This window comes from Falco punctatus (assembly GCF_963210335.1).
Source record: "Falco punctatus genome assembly, chromosome: 8".
NCBI lineage: Eukaryota > Metazoa > Chordata > Aves > Falconiformes > Falconidae > Falco > Falco punctatus.
This window is the reverse complement of record NC_137588.1, coordinates 14,986,517-15,004,990: the sequence shown is the minus strand read 5'-3', so window position 1 is coordinate 15,004,990 and position 18,474 is coordinate 14,986,517. Positions and strand designations below refer to the sequence as shown.

At 40.3% G+C, this 18,474-nt stretch overlaps 1 protein-coding gene across 5 annotated transcripts in view; it reads left to right on the top strand.

Annotated features, from left to right (window-relative positions):
- PARD3B (par-3 family cell polarity regulator beta) overlaps positions 1–18,474 on the top strand; it is a 412,825-nt gene that overhangs the window by 294,201 nt on the left and 100,150 nt on the right. The window lies entirely within an intron of this gene.

The window sequence follows — 18,474 nt, the reverse complement described above, 5'->3', positions numbered from 1 at the left end:
TAATATGACTCTTCCTGGATGACTCTCTACCCCAGCTGACATTTTAGAGGTGAACTGTAAATTCTTCCACTCCTTTTGCTGCTCGGTCTGCTCCATACCACACATGCAAATGTTACAGTATTACTTTAAAAGTAGCTTTAGAGATGACCTTAGTTCATCTCCCTGAGGCTGTGTGAAGCCCATATAAACAGAATGGGGATGTCTTAGGGGCATTTGTAATCATTCTGTGAGAGGCCTAGGGACTCACTCTGGAGATGGAGAGTATGTCTAAGGTATGGAAAGCTTAATTGACAGCCTTAAAAAAAAAAAGCAATGAGTAACCTGATAAATGGCACAGACTGTTAATTAGAATGTCTAAATTTACCAATTGTGTCAGGAAAATTAGGACAGTGGGAACAATATGTCCCTAAGCTGCTCACTAAACAACTGCTGTGCTACTTATTTATATTTATCTGATGAAAAATTACGTGCTGAAAGGAGCACAGGAGGAAATCTCTTTCACTAGCCCGGAGCTCCCAGACCTCTCTTCTTATAAGGCCTCCATGTCCTGATATTCCCTTGTCTGACCTGATCATTGTTAATGTGGCCTGAGGAAATATTAAGCTGTTAGAGAATTTTAGTAGTGTATACATAGGAGGGAGCTGTGGGGGATTTCTGAGACCTAATCTAATGCTTAGTGAAGATGATTTACTAATTCCTGCCTGTTTCGTCAGGAATTGGGTTGGGCCCACAGTGATGAGAGAAAGAGGGAAGTTAGTCTGCTTAGGATTCTCATTTAAGTATGTACATATTTTAAAAATCTGGGGTAATTACATCTGGGTATGATTATGTGAATATTTAAATACATTTATAGCCAAGGAGGCAGACGTTTACATACGTACTTGAGGAAAGTGCCAGTTCCTCCCTGTGGAGGACCCTGGTTCCCAGGTGGCCGGCTGTCCTGTGCCGTGGTGGTGGGAGCCCGGCTGAAGGTCAGGAGATGCTTCCTGCAGCGCCCTCAGCCATGAGGAACAGTTCCTTCTCCTCCTGTTGCCTTGCTGTGTTCTGCATCGGTGAGGGTCAGGGGAGATTATTATTTCAGTAGTCACTAACTGACTTTTAATTAAACAGGCAGAAATGAGTAATTCTTTACACTTCTAAACCAGTCTTCACCATCCTTCCCTGTGTACCTGATGCTAGGCAGGGCTAACTACCTAAGAGGTAGAATCATAGAATTGTTTCAGTTGGAAAAAACTTTTAAGATCAAGTCCAACCCAGGACTGCCAAGTCTACCACTAAACCATGCCTCTAAGCACCACGTCTATGCATTTTATGAACACTTCCATGGATGATGATTTCACCACGTCCCTGGGAAACCTATTCTAACGCTTAACCACCCTCTCAGGGGGAAAAAAAAATTCCTAATAGCCATTTAATTTGTTTCTGACACTTGTGATAACTTTCTAGTTGCATTCTCCCCAGAACCTGCTTTGGACTAGGTGGTTTGTTTTTAACTCGGAAGGGAGTTAAGGAGGAGTACATTTGCAGTTGGGCTGCGTGTGCACTGCTTGGTTCAAGGTGCCTGTACACACACTGCAGTTGGTTGGAGCGGATAAGTGCTGGTCAGTGGCTGCAGCCACACCGTGTGCTTGGCTGGCAGCCCTGCCCTCCTGTGCTCGCTCGTACTAGTGCTGCTGAGCCATGTATTGGCTGGAGCTGTGCAGAATACATGTCAGGCAGGTGGTTATAGCTGTGCAGAGTACGTGTCAGGCGGCTATTTGCATCCGAAGGGAAAGTCAAGAACTTAATGCAAGCTTTGACATTGATAAGAGGAACTCACAAGTGTTACTGGCTGCAGAGCTGAGATGTAAAGGGGGAGCTACTGGGATTATGGGGGTGGGAAAGATCTGGATGAGGGTTTTTTTGCAAATGTGACAGTGGCAAAGCACAGTGATATCTGAGGCAGCTGGAAGGAATATGTTTCTGGGACAGCACTGAGACAGAGATCCCCAGCAGTAGCTCGTGCTGAGAGCCTTTATCCAACTGCAGCTCTTGAAAATTCTATGCTGCCAATCGGTTAATAACAGGAAAAAATACTAGCTAGGCTAGATCTATGGAATATAGTCAAGCCTGCCTGCCCAGCTTCATTATGAAACAGAGCATTATGGACTTGTAGGTTTGTATAGGTACGTTTTTGGCACTGAATAAAAGAAGAATGATGGCATTTCCGCTGTGAACATATTCTGCCTAGGAGAGGGATGCTGAAAAAGAAAATCAGACAGCTGCCTTACAACATCCTTTTTCAGTTTGTTAATGTACAAGATAGGGTCTTCTGTGAAGATGGGGATTTAAGAGTTCACATGAGAAGTTCTAAGGATTTCTTGAAGTAAAAGTAGGTTGGAACAAAGAAGTTCTGACTATTCACTTTGGCTTTGGCCTGCACAGTTTTCTCATTGCACAAAACAAGCTCTACTATACAATTAATGTCAGATCAAAAGTGAGTTGGTGAGTGCAGTGGGGAATACCTTTTATCAGTATGCAGGCAACATAGCTGAAAAAGTATTAAGCTCATAATAGCTAATACAGCTTGTTACCTCAACCTTAGCTTTAGCCCAAGACCTCCATCCAGCCTTTGCCCAGAAGAACAATTTCTCAGGGAAAGATTCTGTTTGCAGCTTACTGCTTCCTTGGCAGCCCCTTTGCTGAGGCATTCCAACTGGAGCTCTAGGTTCTGTGTCTCTTCTAACCCTGTGGACTGTCACACTCTTCAGGTCATCAGGAGGCTTGCTGAACCATGTTGTTCACTGCAACAGTGTTGAGTGGTTGGGTTTTTTTTTCGTTTGTTCTGGGAGAGGAAGAAACAGGAGGAAGTCAGAGCCATGAGGATCCAGGCAACTAAAGAAGTTTCTGCCATCCATTCTTGGTTTTTTTGCTGCTTTGCCAATGAGGCTTTCTTTTCCCAAGTACAGAAAAATCTGTTACTATTGAGTCCTATCCATTCCAGTTCAGAAGTGTCTCTGTTTTCTTAATAATTGCTTTTCTAAGATGTTGCAGAAGAAAATTCATTCCTGCTTTGGTGCAAAAGCTTAAAAAGCATTTGGGGCGGTGGGGGAGAACTGACAGCTTCTGCAGCTTCAAGAAGGCCAAGCTTTGTGCCTTTGGAAATCCCCCTATATAAGCAAAGTTAAGGAGGGATGGGGAGAGGGGCATGTTTCACACCAGTGGCAAGAGCCCGTTGAAAGCATCAGTTTTTCTAGTTTTCTAGGCTTTAATGAGCTTTAGAGAGTTGTAGAAATTGATACATTAACTTATTCACATGGATGAAACTTTTGCTCGGTTGGTAGAATGGAGAGATCACGCAGTTTACATGATGGCAAATTCATGAGAGAAGCCAGACTAGTTCTTTTTCAACTCTGACCTATCCCACTGAATTCATCCTCCTTTTCTGTCTTAGTGTTTGACGACTTTCCAGGAAATAAGGGGACAGCTTGTACTTTTAAAATTAGTACTGTTATAAGTACTTACCTTGTTAAGTAGTTCATCTTATAAAATTTTAGTAAGCTTTGAACCTCTTCATGGTCATTGCCATTTGCTTTCTGACTACACCTTGACATACCAACCTGCATCAGCTCCCTCTTCTCCCCCCTTTCCGTCTTCTACCACATACACAAAAATACAAATTAAAAATTTGAAGAAAATACTCTTCTCTGAACATCACTGAACTGTGGACCTGACAGTTCTCCCAGTTCAGTATGTTTCACAGATGTTAGTCCTCAAGTAAGAAACTGTTCCAGTCAGTCTCAGAAGAGCATGATCTCAGCATGATGAACAGGTAGCAAGTGAAAAGCATTCTAGTAGACAGCCAAGCTCCCACCCTGAAACAGTTGCCAATAGCCTGAAGGGCACCTGTGAGGATATGGGTGAGCAAACGAACTCGACTCTGTGCCAGCTGACTTCTATAAATGTTGTGCAAGGACAAGAATGTGTTGTAGTGATGTGGCTTAGATGTGGCAAAGGTTTAGATGAGGCAATTTTAATAATAGATGATGGTTTGTGTCTGAAAGGAATGCTGAAAGAATGGAGCTTCTTGCTGGCGACTGAAGGGCCCAGAGGCTTATGGTCAAGGCCAGTAATAAAAGGAATTTAAGCAGGGCTTATGATTCTTCAACTTGTGAATATGTGTTGCTGAGTTATTTTTGGGTCCTGATTTGGGGTTAGTTGTAAGGTTCAGAAAAGGAGGAACACACCAGTTTCTTGGAAGGGGTTGTAATTCAGGAAACAGGGGGTCTAAGAGCTTGCTGTATTTCTGGAACATCAAGGGATATTATAAAGATTGCTTCAAAAAATTAGGTCATTAATAGCAGAAGTGATCTGGCGAAGTTTAATCCTGTGCTAAAGTTACTATTTAATGATGATAAGAGAGGCCTTTCCTGATTTATCTTAATGGTTTTCCTTTTAGAAGGACTGTGCCATGTCTTGATAAAGTTGCATTGAAGTTATTTTCAACCAGTTTTCTCTCTGTGTTTGATATTTTGGAAAATAACGGATTTGAGAAATATCTTCTTTTGTTGAAAGGAGACATGGTGTTTCTATGGTGTGGTAACTTGCATACCGCAGGACAAACATACTGTTTGCGTTTGTTCTGAGCAGCTGTTCTGTAAAATGGTAAACACTGCATCTACTGGGGGAATTAAAAAGAAGGGCTAGAATGAAACAGACCTTTTTCCTTTGGCCTTGCCCCATGGAAATGAACATTCCTTAGCATGTGCTGTGATTGGAACAACAAGGACACGGAAAGCCTATGCTCTTGTCTCCTAGGCCATGCTCAAATTAAGAGAGTAACTACTGGAAAGAGGAGAAGGGAATTCCCAGGTAGGGGGTCTTCAGGCATCTGTGTATGTTGGTTATTGACTAGTGCTGATAAGACAAATTGGAATGTAGTTTCCACAAAATATGTTTTCTACAAAGTGTAGTTAACAGAAATAAGTTAACTTGCAGATCAAGATACTTCACACACAGATATTAGTAATGTTAGGGCATCTATCTAGATACTAGTGTTTTCTCCTCCCCAGCAATCTTTCTCGGCAACAGAAGTCACACAGAATTTTGATGTTTGTACATGTATATTGTCCTTGTCTTTTTTTGCTTAAGCCTAAATACCACATCTGAGTTCTTTTGTCTTCGAATCTACAAAAAGCATGTATTTTACACCTTAGTGCAGTCAAATCTATTGTTTACTTTCTTCCCTTGCCCAGGCATTTTGCTTATCAGCATCTCCATTCCACCCCCTGGATATTTCTTGAGCAAGATGAGAACTTTTAGGTATCTCAATTTCTTTACCTTTCCATTTTCATTTCAATTTTAAACTAGCTACCCACATTATACAAGACTAAATTCTCAGTCCTCTGCATAACATGAAATCCCCCTATTTAGAACCAAATTTCAATCAATCTGTTAAGTACTAGCAATTTTGGTAAAGATTTCCAATAGCAGCACTGGGGCATTAACTGGCTTCTACTACTCTGCTTATTTAGAGAATATGTCAACTAATTGCTAGAGGAAATATGTCTAACAGCCCGAAAGATGTAGTTGTTAATTCCAGCTATTGTGAGTGCACTTGCAGGAATGTTTTTTCCATGTGTATAGCTTTCCAGTTATTGAAATTCAGGACCTTGGATTTGACCATGATTTCTGCTTTACATTCCTATGTCCTGTTGCTTCTTTTTTCCAAGGATCACTGGACTATATTTGTAGTGATACTTGTCTGTTCGACAGGAGCTGGAAAAGAGACGGTGATACAAGTGAACAGCTATGTACAAGTGAGATAGAAGATGGCAGGAAATTGTATGACTGGAGGGAAAGGGGTAAAAAGGTTTCATTTCCACATGTGAGAAGAAAAATAAAATCAAGGCCAGGCAACTGGCCTTTTCAGTTATAAGACCATGACAAAATAACAGCATCATGGCACTATAAATCAGTAATGCAGCTTCATCTAAAATTGCGTACATCTTTGGTGCAGTTGTCTAGATGCAGAACAATAATATGAGAGTACAAAGACAACTCAATTATCGTGACAAAAAATCTGTTTTAAATGTTGTATGTAATAAAAGAAGTAGTGGTATGGAGAGATCAAATAAGAGTGGTATATAGTTGATAAATTAGGCACTCTTTTCGCTCTTTCTCATGATAGAAGACTAAGGATGCAGCCAAAGAAATGGAAATGTAGATGCTTAAGTTGTTTCACAGTCAGGTCTCTCGTTTGTTTTACAGATGAAATACTTTCAGCTAAATGTAATTCATCAACTGTGAGCACTCGTCTGGTGAAATTTGTGTTCATACAGTTATGGGGGTTTTTGTATGCAGTAAGTTTTTGGGCCCATGGCCAAAACATGTTTTTCAAGAAGTGCAGAGTGGCTTCTCCTTCCCTCTGCTTGCAAAGGTAGTTTTTAAACAAGGAGTTATCAACTTAAGGAGTAGAAACAAAATGTGATCAGTTGCAGTTAACAATGAATAAGCAGAATGGTCATTGTAATGAATACTTGGTGTGTTCAGTTCATGGGTAACCTGTAAGCCAGAGTTTTTTCCCACAAATTATTTCGTGGATGGGTGCTAATAACTAATATATTCAGGAGAAATGGTGATTGAATCAGGCACAGTTTGGAAACAAAAGAAAGGGTTAAGTTCAGTGACTGACTACACACCCTAAAGTAGTTTTTTATCAGCACTATTTAGTTTTTATTCATGCAGTGATACTGTTTTCTCCTGGCAGCTCCTGTGGCAGAAGTTTTAATAAAATAAGTGACAGACTTCATCTGTGTTCTACAGCCTTCTATGCTGCTAAGGGCTTTGAATTTAACATTTGTTTTATCACCCTCATAGTTAAGTTCTTTTTCAAACTAACATTTTTATGCTGATATGGTAATGTGCTGAATTAGTAGGGTATCTGTCCTCATTTTGGTCAGCAGGTAAAATCAGCACCAGTGGTTTAGGATTCCAAGTAGTCAAATGAGTGAATATAACCTTAGGGATAGGGAGCTGCGGGGGTAGTGAGAGAAGAAGTCAAAGCCTTTGTGTGGTGAACAAAGCATTGCTGTAGCTGAACGAGAAAGCGGAGAGATTTTTCCCTACATTGTCACACAAAATTAACAGGCTGGCAATATAAGCACCAATAACAAATAATTCTTCTAAAAATAGTGTATAAACGTCTGTGGTAGGGAGTCAATGTGTGAAAGGCAAGAAATATGCAAGGAGGAAAACGTTTTGGGAATCTGGGCTGCTTATGTTGTCGGTGCAACTTCAAGCTATATGGTTGTAACAGCCAGCAAAATAAAAGTACTTCATGAGTTTAAGCACTCTAGCAATTTTCTCTGACCTTATCCAGTAAAATGTATTTCTCTATCTGCTGCTCCAGAATTACTGCTTTTAAGATTGAAGAAACTAAAGTGATTGCCCAGTCTTCACTGAAACCTTATAAAGTTAGTTTCTGGCCTGTAGTTCATGAGCAATATTATTGAAAGCACACATGACAGAGCTGTGTCGTTCACATAATTGACTAAAAATTTCAGTCACTTAGTTCTGATATTTATTCTTTATTTATAAGTGGCACAGAGGCTTTTAGTCTAATTTCCCAGCCTGATGAGAGAGCAGGCATATTGTGTGGCAACGGGACGAAAACTTTCCTATCCTGAACCCTTGTCCTTCAGCTGTCAGAGCCACGTTTTGTGAGTATGGTGAAGTCCTTTGCTTTTTGCTGTATTTGTTAGTCACTCTCTTGGTATGAAATTAGCAGTGGAGTCATGGAGGGTTAGCCGTCTTGCTGGCTTGTTTTTATATGTGCCATCTAGGATTACCTCTGCTGAAAATAATCAGTAATCATAAACCACAACGTATGAGAGTTGAAACTACTGTCTTAAATCATTCTTAAAGCGTAAACTCAGCTATAACTAATCAATTTGATTTCCAATAGCTATTTTTAAAATCCACAAAAACCTAGTGGCAAAAGGTCTTGGCAAAGGCAGGCTGAAGTTCATCTTCCCTGAACATCACCACTTCCCAGCTCCTGCTCCTGACATTTTGCTTCGTGTCAATTTTGCTGTACCGAGAAGAGGGAAGAGCTTCCTCTTGAGGTTTGTGGCAGAGTTTTTTGCTTAATTAACTGGCAGAGAGGCTGCCTGAGAGTGACAGACAGTGCCTCCTTCAGTCCCCAAGTGAGTGGTGTTAATTTCCTGCAAAGTACAGGGGAACATATTCCCATCAGTATGTCCACAGGACTCTTACTGATGCTAATGAGAGCTGGGTGCTCTGTCGAAGGGGAAATTGCTATCTGTGCTAGGGCTGCATCCTCAATCAGTGAACAGTGGAATTGCATCGTCTCACTGGTTCTTTTTTGATGCATCGTTTCATTCAGCAACTTCATTGTTTTTTCCCCTGTTGTTATAGCTATCCTAAGCCAAGTTTTCCTAAGAAAACCACAGAATAATCTAGTATCAGTTTTGTCAGTATGCCACATAAAATGCTCCAAATCTGTGATTTCTGGGAAAATAGCAGAGGAAATTTTGGCAGGTCAGGCTGATTCTTCTGGACTTGCTCAAAAAATAGTAGTGAATATGTTTCATGTGGACAGCTGTATGTCTGAAAGCTTCGTTTAGTACAATATGAAAGTGATTCAGCCCCCCGGTCCATGACTGGAAATCTCTCTAATGTCTAAGACACTTAAAAAGTCACATTTATAGTTCTAATTGATAGCCACTGTTTTGACAGGCAAACAGATTTCTCCTCCCAGTGGCTTCATGCAGTTGGCCTCCAGCAGACCTTACCATTAGCACAATCCTACTGAAAGAGTATACCAGCTAATAATAAATCTGTAGGGAGGGATGTTAACTACAAACTACTATGTCTAATCAGTAATGTACAATAGTGAAAGCCAGGGAGGGAAGGTATTACTTATCGGAAGGACTGATTTTGGCAGTTTGAAAATGCAAAACCATCTATTATTTATTATGCCAAAACACATTTTTCAAAATACAGTATATATAACTCCACTCTTACTTTGGTGTTGTTTTGAATGTTACTGCTTTGTAAAACTGTCAGCTATAGTGAAGACTCAAAGGTGGAATTTGTGATACTTTTGCCTTTTTATTTTTTTGTGGACCCTAAAGACAAGTCATCTTAGGTTTTCTCTTTGCCTTTACAACCCTCCCTTTCCTATTTAAGAACCATCTCTCTCCCTCTTACAAGTCTTCCTTTGAAAGAGTCTCTTCACTATGTACTAACTCTTCATTCACAGTTTCTCAAGCACTCAGCAGTGCAGAGCTCAAATACAGGCTAATGTGTCCCACTGAGAAAGAGTGGAGATAGTTTTTGGTAGCTCAGCTACTGTAGAGATATCTCTGCATGTCTGTACTGCATATTGCTCGGCAGCGTCTTGGAGGCAAGAGTGCTGGTTCCCAAGACACATCTCTTCCACACAGTCTGCGGCAGAAATCTCCAGCAAGAGGTATTTCTGTAGCAGTGCAGCAGTAGAGCATGTGAAAGGAGTGTGGAGCCAGGAGTGGGAGAGTGAGTGTGTTAGGAGAGAAGATGAGGGGGAAATAGTTCAAGGGGAAAAGCATCATAGCAAACTGGTTGAAAAATGAGACAGGTAGATGTGCACTGATGATGTAATCATAGCTCTGAGATGATCAGTAGAGAAAGAGAATAGGACCTTTTAAATGGGCAAGTCATTTTTACGCTTCATGCCTCAGTTTCTTCATTTGTAGAATGGATGATATATGCTTAACATTGATTGATTGTTAGAGAATCACTACATTCCCATAGAAACTGGAGCTTTCATGAAGGCTGAGGTGCTGTCTCAGTAAAAACACAGGGGAGTCCTTTGTACTCCTGCTATTTTTCAAGAGTCATGTTTTTCCTGGACATCTTGTGGGAACCTGCAAAGAGTGGTTTCACTTCATGAAAGTCAGATAAGCCCCAACAAATCTCCACTGTGGCATGTAAGGAAAGGAAGGCACGTGGTTTGATTGAGAAGGTCAGTACTGCAGTGGTGAGATGATTAGCGAGTCTGACACCTCGAGGTATCATGGCTCTGAGTGCAAATGTAGCAGGTTTTCAGTTTTGCTTTGCAAATGTCATGTATTTAATTTGCCTCATGAGTTTCGTATCTGCAGTTCCGATAATGTCACAGTTGCATGTTGTTTTTTCATAGCCAAAAGGGCTGAGCAAAAAGTTTTGTAGTGTGAGTGGAGATTCTCATATAGTGCCTCAGTAGCTGAAACATGAAGAAGAGCACCAAGTAGCATGAGTTACGATATGAGAAAAATGAAAAGTCCTTCCCCATATAAACATGCATAATAAATACATATGCAGTTGATACGTCAGTGAATTCTGGGGTCGTGTGGCTAGTAATAGGGAAAGAGACACACTATAGATGAGGAAGCATGAAACAGAAAAGAAAAAACTCAGCAGCCTGCTCTTGTCAAGTTTGGCACCCAAAGACTATCTTTTAGCTCCCTTCACTAGGTCTTTCCCCTGTCCCACCTTCAAGTGGCCCTGTTAACTACAGGGGGCTGGAGGTGCTGGTGGGACACCGAGGTATGCTGGCTGTCACTTGACGGCAGAATTTCCAAATCCACGTGCGAGAAAACCACAAAGTCAGCAAGTAGTTCTGGAGGAGCAGCTGGCAACACACACAGATTGTACTGGGAGTCTCTGTCTCCTACTTTTATTACTGACTGAACGTTAGAGGAATAGGTTCAGTCAGAAATGGCATTTATCTTTTTCTGCATGACAGAGAGTAACAAATTCCTGGAAAAATCAGCAGCTAGCCTAACTACCTGATTCTCTCTTCCTTCTCATGGAGACATGAGAAGATGGATGACTATGAAGTGGGAATTGAGAAGGCAGAGTCAGGGGCTTAGTACTCTGGTCTTTGCTTTGAGTATGGAGTTACTGTGCCCAAGGCTCGGGTGTGTTTAACGTGTTCCTCTGGGGTTGGCAGGTTGGCATTTGCAGACTCCATACAGAGTAGGCACGGCCATGTTTCTGTGCGCTGTCTGGGACACGATTAGTACTTCAGAAGAAACTACTTGCCTGTAAGGTGGAACCAAGAGGGGAAAATGGCTGACGTTGTATGAGAAGTAGGGGAAAATAAGAATATATGGGAATAAATCCTTACTTGGGTGGAGGGTATTTGCACAGTCTGGTGGACAAGCAAGCAGGGCTTGTTGCATTGGACAGACTATAAATCATTTTTGTCCTTCTTCTGATCAAGCTGTAAATCACAGCTGTGCTCTATTACTGCAGTTTTTTCTTTCTTGATATATGTGATGTGGAATGCAGATTCTTTTACTGGTGAGCAGAAAGACTAGCAACATGGTCAGCAGAGGACTGAAGCATCATTTCATGGAAACAGATGCGTAGCTGCCATTCAACATCACAATTTTCCTGGTCATGTAATAGTAGTCGTAATCCCTCTTCATAAACGCCATCTCCAACACTCAGACTACCTCAGCATGTTTTAAATTCCTGGAAGTGTGAAGGATGACTCTTCATAGCTGCCTTCTGTTGTCTATATTTACATAGCAGCCAATGAGAGTATTCCATTCCATTGATTCAGTAGATGGACTTTGTGGCTTTGCAGCTACCACTTCTAACTTCTTAGGGTACCATCTTCTTCATAATGTACCGTCACATTCCTTGGGTTTTGTCTTTGGTCATTTCATATGCTACAGAAGTAAGATTTGATATATGGTACAGATGGACAGAACTGCCCCACTAATAGGGACTTCCCAATCCCTAATTACCAGAATGAGTTACAGTAACTCAGTTCTATGTAAAATAAGAGCAAGCTCTTCATTTAAGAAATAAGGATACGGGGCTCAAAGGCTTGGGGAAGATGATAGGTGAAGAGATTTAAAGGCGATTATTTAGATTGCCTTTGTTCTGCAATTTCTAGGCAAAGAGCAACCTCTTGCATTATACATGGCAAACAGCCTCCAGTCTTGTATCTGATACTGAAACATAGATAATATCCAAGACTGGTACCAGCAATGAAGATTTTCTTCTGTTGCTGTTCCCATGGTTGATACTCTCAGAGTAAACTTCACTGTGTGTAACTTACTAGCTTCTGTTTGGCATTTGCTTTCAGCATGTGACCCTCTTCATTGAAGATTATAGATTATTTACCTGTGAGGTGTTACAGCAAGCAGCTTCTCAGATTTGGTGCTGGGAATTCTTTCATTAGCCCTTAAGTCTGTGAACAACGTGATGATCCAAGCATTAATACACATGTGATTAACTGTCTTTTCTCAGCTTTGTTTGCTTTGTTCTACTGATGCCTACAAGTTACATAATGAGTAGCATGTACAGGGTATGCATTAAAGGCAGTTCCCCATTGTCACAGGCTTCATGGCAAATGTATTTTCCTTTTAGCAAAACTTCAGTGGGGAAAAAATTGCACTGTTGATTTATTTTGAATGAACTCCGGGAAGGCTTACTAAGTATGCAATGTGGAAAGCTCCTTGAAGTGCTGGGGGTTAATACTCTCTGCTCTTAATTTCAAATTCCAGATAAATATGGTTTCAGCTTTGATCTTATCTGGACTAATTCTTTGTCACTGTACTAATTAATTCAGCATGCTGCAGAAAGGATGCTAATTTGGGCATCAAAGAAATAAACGGGTGGGGGGAGGTTGTGTTTAATCAGAGTTGTTAAAAAGATAAGTTTTACTCCCATTAGACTGCATCTGGAATATCAGTCATTTTAGTCTAGCTCCAGCAGCCTGATACAGTAAATTAAAAATAAAAAACAAAAAAGTCACTTTTTTGCTTAATGTTGATATTACAGGAGCAACATATATCGCTGTTAGTAATGTGGATTTCTTTATATTTGAATTTTCTACATAACCTTCTCTTTTCTTGCTGACCATAACCAGTTTAACTCTTGCAGCATTAGAATACTATGGATTCTCTCCCAAAATAATCTGAAGATTGCTAAATACGAGGACGCTCACATTCATGAAGTTTAGCTACATTTGCAGAACACAAATAATAATTGTAGCACAGGACACTTTAATAAATTGCCATGTGCCTCCATTGATATAATAAATCAGAGGTTTGGTCATTTCTCCCTTTTCATGGGAGCTATTTTTGATTGCCGAAGCTGCCCTATTCACTGTGGAAAGTTGCTGCTCTTGCCAACTGCCTCTCACTTGGTGCTGCCCTGGGAGTGAGCTGCAGCAGGTGGGAGAGCTGGGAAGCACCAGGCTAGCCGTGTAACTCTTTCCTGCAAGCAAACCTCATTAAATCTAGTTAAAAGTGGACCTTTTTTCTTTATTTTTCCAAATCTCTTTCCAACTTACCAGACAGTACTGGTGGTGTGTGCAGCACTGCGCAGCCCGGCGGTGGTGTTCCCATTTTACCCCTTCCTCTCCCTTTCCTCTGACCTCTGGCCGAAATGACCTTCTCAACTTTGCTTGTCATCTTACCATGGCTTTTCTCTTACCCTGCCAAAGCAGGGAGGTTGGGTCAAAACCAGCTCCTGGGTAAGGCTTTGTCATGAGGAGGTCTTGCTGCAACAGGTCTTGTACCCTGAGGCATCTTGATGTCACTGGGGCTAAATCCTCCACGAAGAGAATGGGATCTGCTCACTGTGGGGAGCAGGGGGAGTGGCAATGGGGCAAGGAAAAGAGCTGCTCACCCCTCCCGGCTCAGAGGCTCCCACGCATAGCTGCCCTTTTACTAGAAGTTTAATTCATGTCATGGAGGTACTTTCATCTTCTTGGATATTGGTAAAGATTTGAACAGTGTTGTCCATCCCTTGCTATGTGTGCTCTGTTCTCAAAATGTCAAAATATGTTTTACCAAAACATGTTCTCTTCTTTTTGTAGTTTTTTTCAGCTCTTGCAAAGCTGTTGTTCCCACTGATGTAATACTCAATGGCATACTTCTGCCCAATAAGTAAACATTTAATAACAAACCTTTTAGGTATTTAGAGAGCCACTAAAAATGTAAAAGATGTATTTCATTAATGCTGCTATTAACATAAATGTAAAATGAGCCTGGTCTGTAATCACCAACAAGTCTGACTCACTAAGGATCTTTACGGCAATGTTTAATACTCCGTAAAAGTGTATGTATGAAAGTGATTAATCAAAGCACAGCACAGCTTCTAAAGTATTTCTTCTGCTGTAAAGCTGAGTGATAAAACAACTTAAAACACACGGCAGTAGTGGCAGTTAATAAGCTTTTTATAGTCCCTGTGTGGACCTGAAAATCATACCTTATTAGTATCTTTATCTTTCTTGCTCACTCATTCATTCATACTCACATTTAAATTTAATTTTAAGGGTTATTTCTAGCCTTTCATAAGGGACCTGCTTTAATAATCTCAGCATTTTTCCCCATTTGCTGTGAAATGACTAGGAGTCAGAGCTTTTGTTATATGTACTTTACAAATCACTCTGGTTTTTTTACAGATCATTTCTGGAGATGTCAGGATTTTATGACATTGTTAGGCTTTGTATCTTGCTTGACTGTGTCATAGGCCCTCTTGAATTATTTCCCCGCAGATGTTTGCAGTTTCGTTCTGCACCCTGTTAGCTGCAGTGACACCTACTGATCTAGGCCAACTGAACTAACGAAGAAATCCAAATTGCTGAATTTAGTCAGCAAGCTTGTTAGGGTTCCACCCACCAGATGTTTCTGCTGCTTAGAAGTCTGGGACTTTATAGACCTGCCTGCTTTTTAATCCTTGAAGCAAATATCAACACATTTGAGATCTCGACGCTCACAGCTCCACACGGAAACAAAGTGTTGCCATGACCACAGCTTTAGGTCTTGCATATAAGACGTTTAGCCCAAGTACAACAGAACAGGTCTATAGGAGGTTTGTTTTAATTTTTATCCCTTGGAAGCCTTGAAAAAAAGCATGCATATGCTTTAATGCTATACAAATAGAATGGTAATATACTGCAAGATGACAACACACATTTGGTATTCAGAGACTTCATTTATTTAATGCTTCGAAGAGGAAAATTTTTAGTTACTTGCAGGGCATCCTTTGAAATTAATAGAAATAGCATAGATCCTTGCTCTTGCACAGCCTGTTTTCAACCATTGCATATGGGGTTTTCCCATAAGGATGAAGTGCTCAGAGGTCTGATCACATAAAGAAAATCCCTTTATCCTTTTGTTTACAGGAAGACTATGCTCTGAGTAGTTGGAATATTAATATTCTCAACTGAAAAGTATACTAGGGGTATTAGGGCTTCAACTTCTGTAACAGTACTTCCCAAGCATTTACAGTGGATAATCAGAGAACTGCGGCAGTCACTCAAGCTGGGAAGATAACAGATTTTTTTTTCCTGTCATGATTACAAGTGGCTTCATTTGACATAAATCGATTATAGATGGATATAGAATGAGAGGATACAGTTGATTCATTTGGTTTCAGGTCTGGTTGTTATATGTCTCCATTTATTACATAAGGTTTTCAGAGTAACAATTCCATCGTATGTTAAGTTGAAGAGAACTTTGCTGTGCAGAGTATAGCAAAACAGACGTTTCAAAAATGCGTGCCATACATTTTTTCATTGTTTTTATTCTTCTGAAAATAGTATTAATATGGAAGGCAGATTTTACCACAATCCAATTATTTGTTGCCTGGAGAATTGGAAACTCCAAATCCTAAAGCCATTCAGTTTTCATAGAATTTTAATATGGATTTGATTAATTCTATAGTATGATTTTGACAATAGGTTTTATCCTGTCCTTGTTGGGATCAGTGGAGAGCCTCACATTGATATCAGTGAGAACGTGATCAAACCCAGTTGGACAGCAAGTACTCTTCATTTTTTTTGTTCCCATAAGCAGTAGAGAACCATTAAGCCTGTAGTGCACAAACCCATGCAAAATTACAATGGGTGGAAGCTAATTTTATCATCGGAAGCCCATGGCAATTAGAACGCATCAGTGAGCAGACCATAAATTTTAGGACAGTGTATAAATTCAGGCAGAGATGCTACTGGGGGCTTTGTGGTTTAATGCTGTCTATCCTATATTGCTTTTCGTAACAGTGTTAAAGAGTTTTTTCTGCTTTTTTTTTTTTTTTAGTGTTTGTGCAATATTTTTATTGAGCTGAAAAACATTACAATAATAATAAAAGAGAATGGATTTTTATGGTATAGAAATGTGCAAAAGAGGCCAAAAATCTGAATGTTTCCCTAGCCTTGAGCTAGACGCTGTATACTTAGTGTAACAGGTAAAAATTGTAAGCCTGCGCAAATCCCATCTAAAGCTAAAAATAGCAAAAAAAGCAAAAGTTGTTTTCATCAAGACCAACTCAATATTCCCAATTTATAATTACACTGGAACTTGCCAGTTTTATGGCAGGAACAGCTCTACCAGCAAAGAGCACTATTTTTGATAAGAGTTGTTATGTTGGCAGTTACTACAATCAAAATTGTCGCTTTATTTTATTTAAAATTTATTTCCCCAGTAAGCAAGAAATAATATCTAGACTTGAAAGGGAAGTATGTTAAAAATTATTTTTTTATATATACATTTCTCTCGAGTATGCAACATATCTAACTTCAACTCCCTGCAGCAATACAAAATGCCCAAGAATAATGTTTTAATAATCAATACATCCTACAGTCGAATATGAGACTCTGCAAACCTGTAATTGAAACTGTGGGAGAAAAGCAGGCAGCCTGAATATAAACAAAGTACCAGAGTTGGATTATGACCAAGATGCAAGTGCTAATACAGCCTCTCTTGAGAAAACTGCCATGAGACCATCGCAGCATGTGCAAGTGTTAGAAAGCAGGGGTCTTTCAGGTGCAGCCTGCTGGTGCTCATCCCCAGGCGATTTATTGTTTGGCTGCCTGACAGCTCTGTAGAGAGCAATATATGCAGTTTCATCAAGCTTTTCTTTTTCACCTGGGTCATCTTGTATCTGTGAGCCCTTCTCACTTTGCATCTTCTCACTCTGTATGTACAACCTCTCTCTCTTGTGTTTCCCAACTGCTGCCTTCACTGCTGCTACCACCCTCTGATGAGGTTTGTGGCTCCACAGTCTCTTGGGACTGCTAGAACTCAGAAGGCAGTAGTGGAATTAGTGTACTGCTCTATACTCAGGAAAAGCAAAAGTATGGAAAGTACCTGCAGTCTTTCTGGAAGCACTGAAATGTCTAGAGACCTAAAAAAAGGAATTTAAGATTGTTTATAGATTAGGGGTATGCATATTTTTTATCAAAGGACCCCTCAAAGAAAGTAAGACACTGTCTATCCCTATTGCCACACATTAAAAAAAGGAAGAGAAAAGCACGCACTGAGATACGACTCCTCCTACTCTTGAGCACAATCCTTGGCAGAGCCAGGATAAAGCATCTCATGTTGTTAGCAGCAGTATTTGCCCTTCTCATTAGCACCACACACTATGTGCCTGTCTCTCATGCCCATCATTCCCTTTTTAACCAGGTTCTTATTGTCTGAAAGACTTGCTGCAGAGTCCCTAAGAACTTTATTTGACCACAAGCTCAGAATTATTGATTACATTCACAAAAAAAAATTTGGATCATTAATTTATGAGCCTGACAGAGTATTTGCAAGATTTCTGCTTTTGTCAGAGGAGAAACCTAAAGTCAATGATTTACAGCTTAAGTATATGCACAGTAATTCAGCTATTCCACTTGAGGCAGTTTGGGCTGACATGAAAAATAAAAAGGGTAAAAGTAAGATCACCAAGACAATGCTGCAGACTTTCACAGAGGAGTTTGCAGTTTTGAGTCAGAGTATTTACTTCGTAATATGGTATACTTAATGAAGAAATCGTTACTTTATGTTGTTGTCATGCATGCAGGGACAATATTGATTTGCATGGACAGACACAGACTGATCATTTACTTACTTGGGGAACTGAGAATTTCTGACTGGGGAAGAGGAGAGGAGGTTTTTGTACTTTTTGGTCCTTCATTCATGAGCATATTTGACATACTTGACCCCCGTGTTCCATCTAGCTCCATCAGAAATGAAATGCAGCTCCCCAGTTCAGTCACCTTTTATAGACTGCGCAAAGCAGACTTGTTATGCATATTTGTACAGTGTATAGAACAGTGGGACCCCTGAACTGATTGGGGTCTCCGGAGGACTTTCATAGCATAAATATTACATGATAGTATATTACTAGGCAGAAAGAAAAACCCAGAAGTACTTGAAAAAGGAGCTCTTATGAACTGGCTATTTTTGTACTCTCAGAACACAGCAAGATTTTATTTCCGATTGCATCCTTACTTAAACAAAGAACAAATCCTTTAATTAAGGCCAGACATGAATGAGAGACAGTAGATACTGATAAGACTAGAACACATGGTCCAGTTTGGGTGCTGACACCACAGCCACTGCAGATTACTTTCAGAGAGCTGTCCTGTGGCAAGAAGAATGTTCAGCCACTTTAAAATGTGCCATATTAATAGTGCAGCCCTGCAGTGACTTGCAT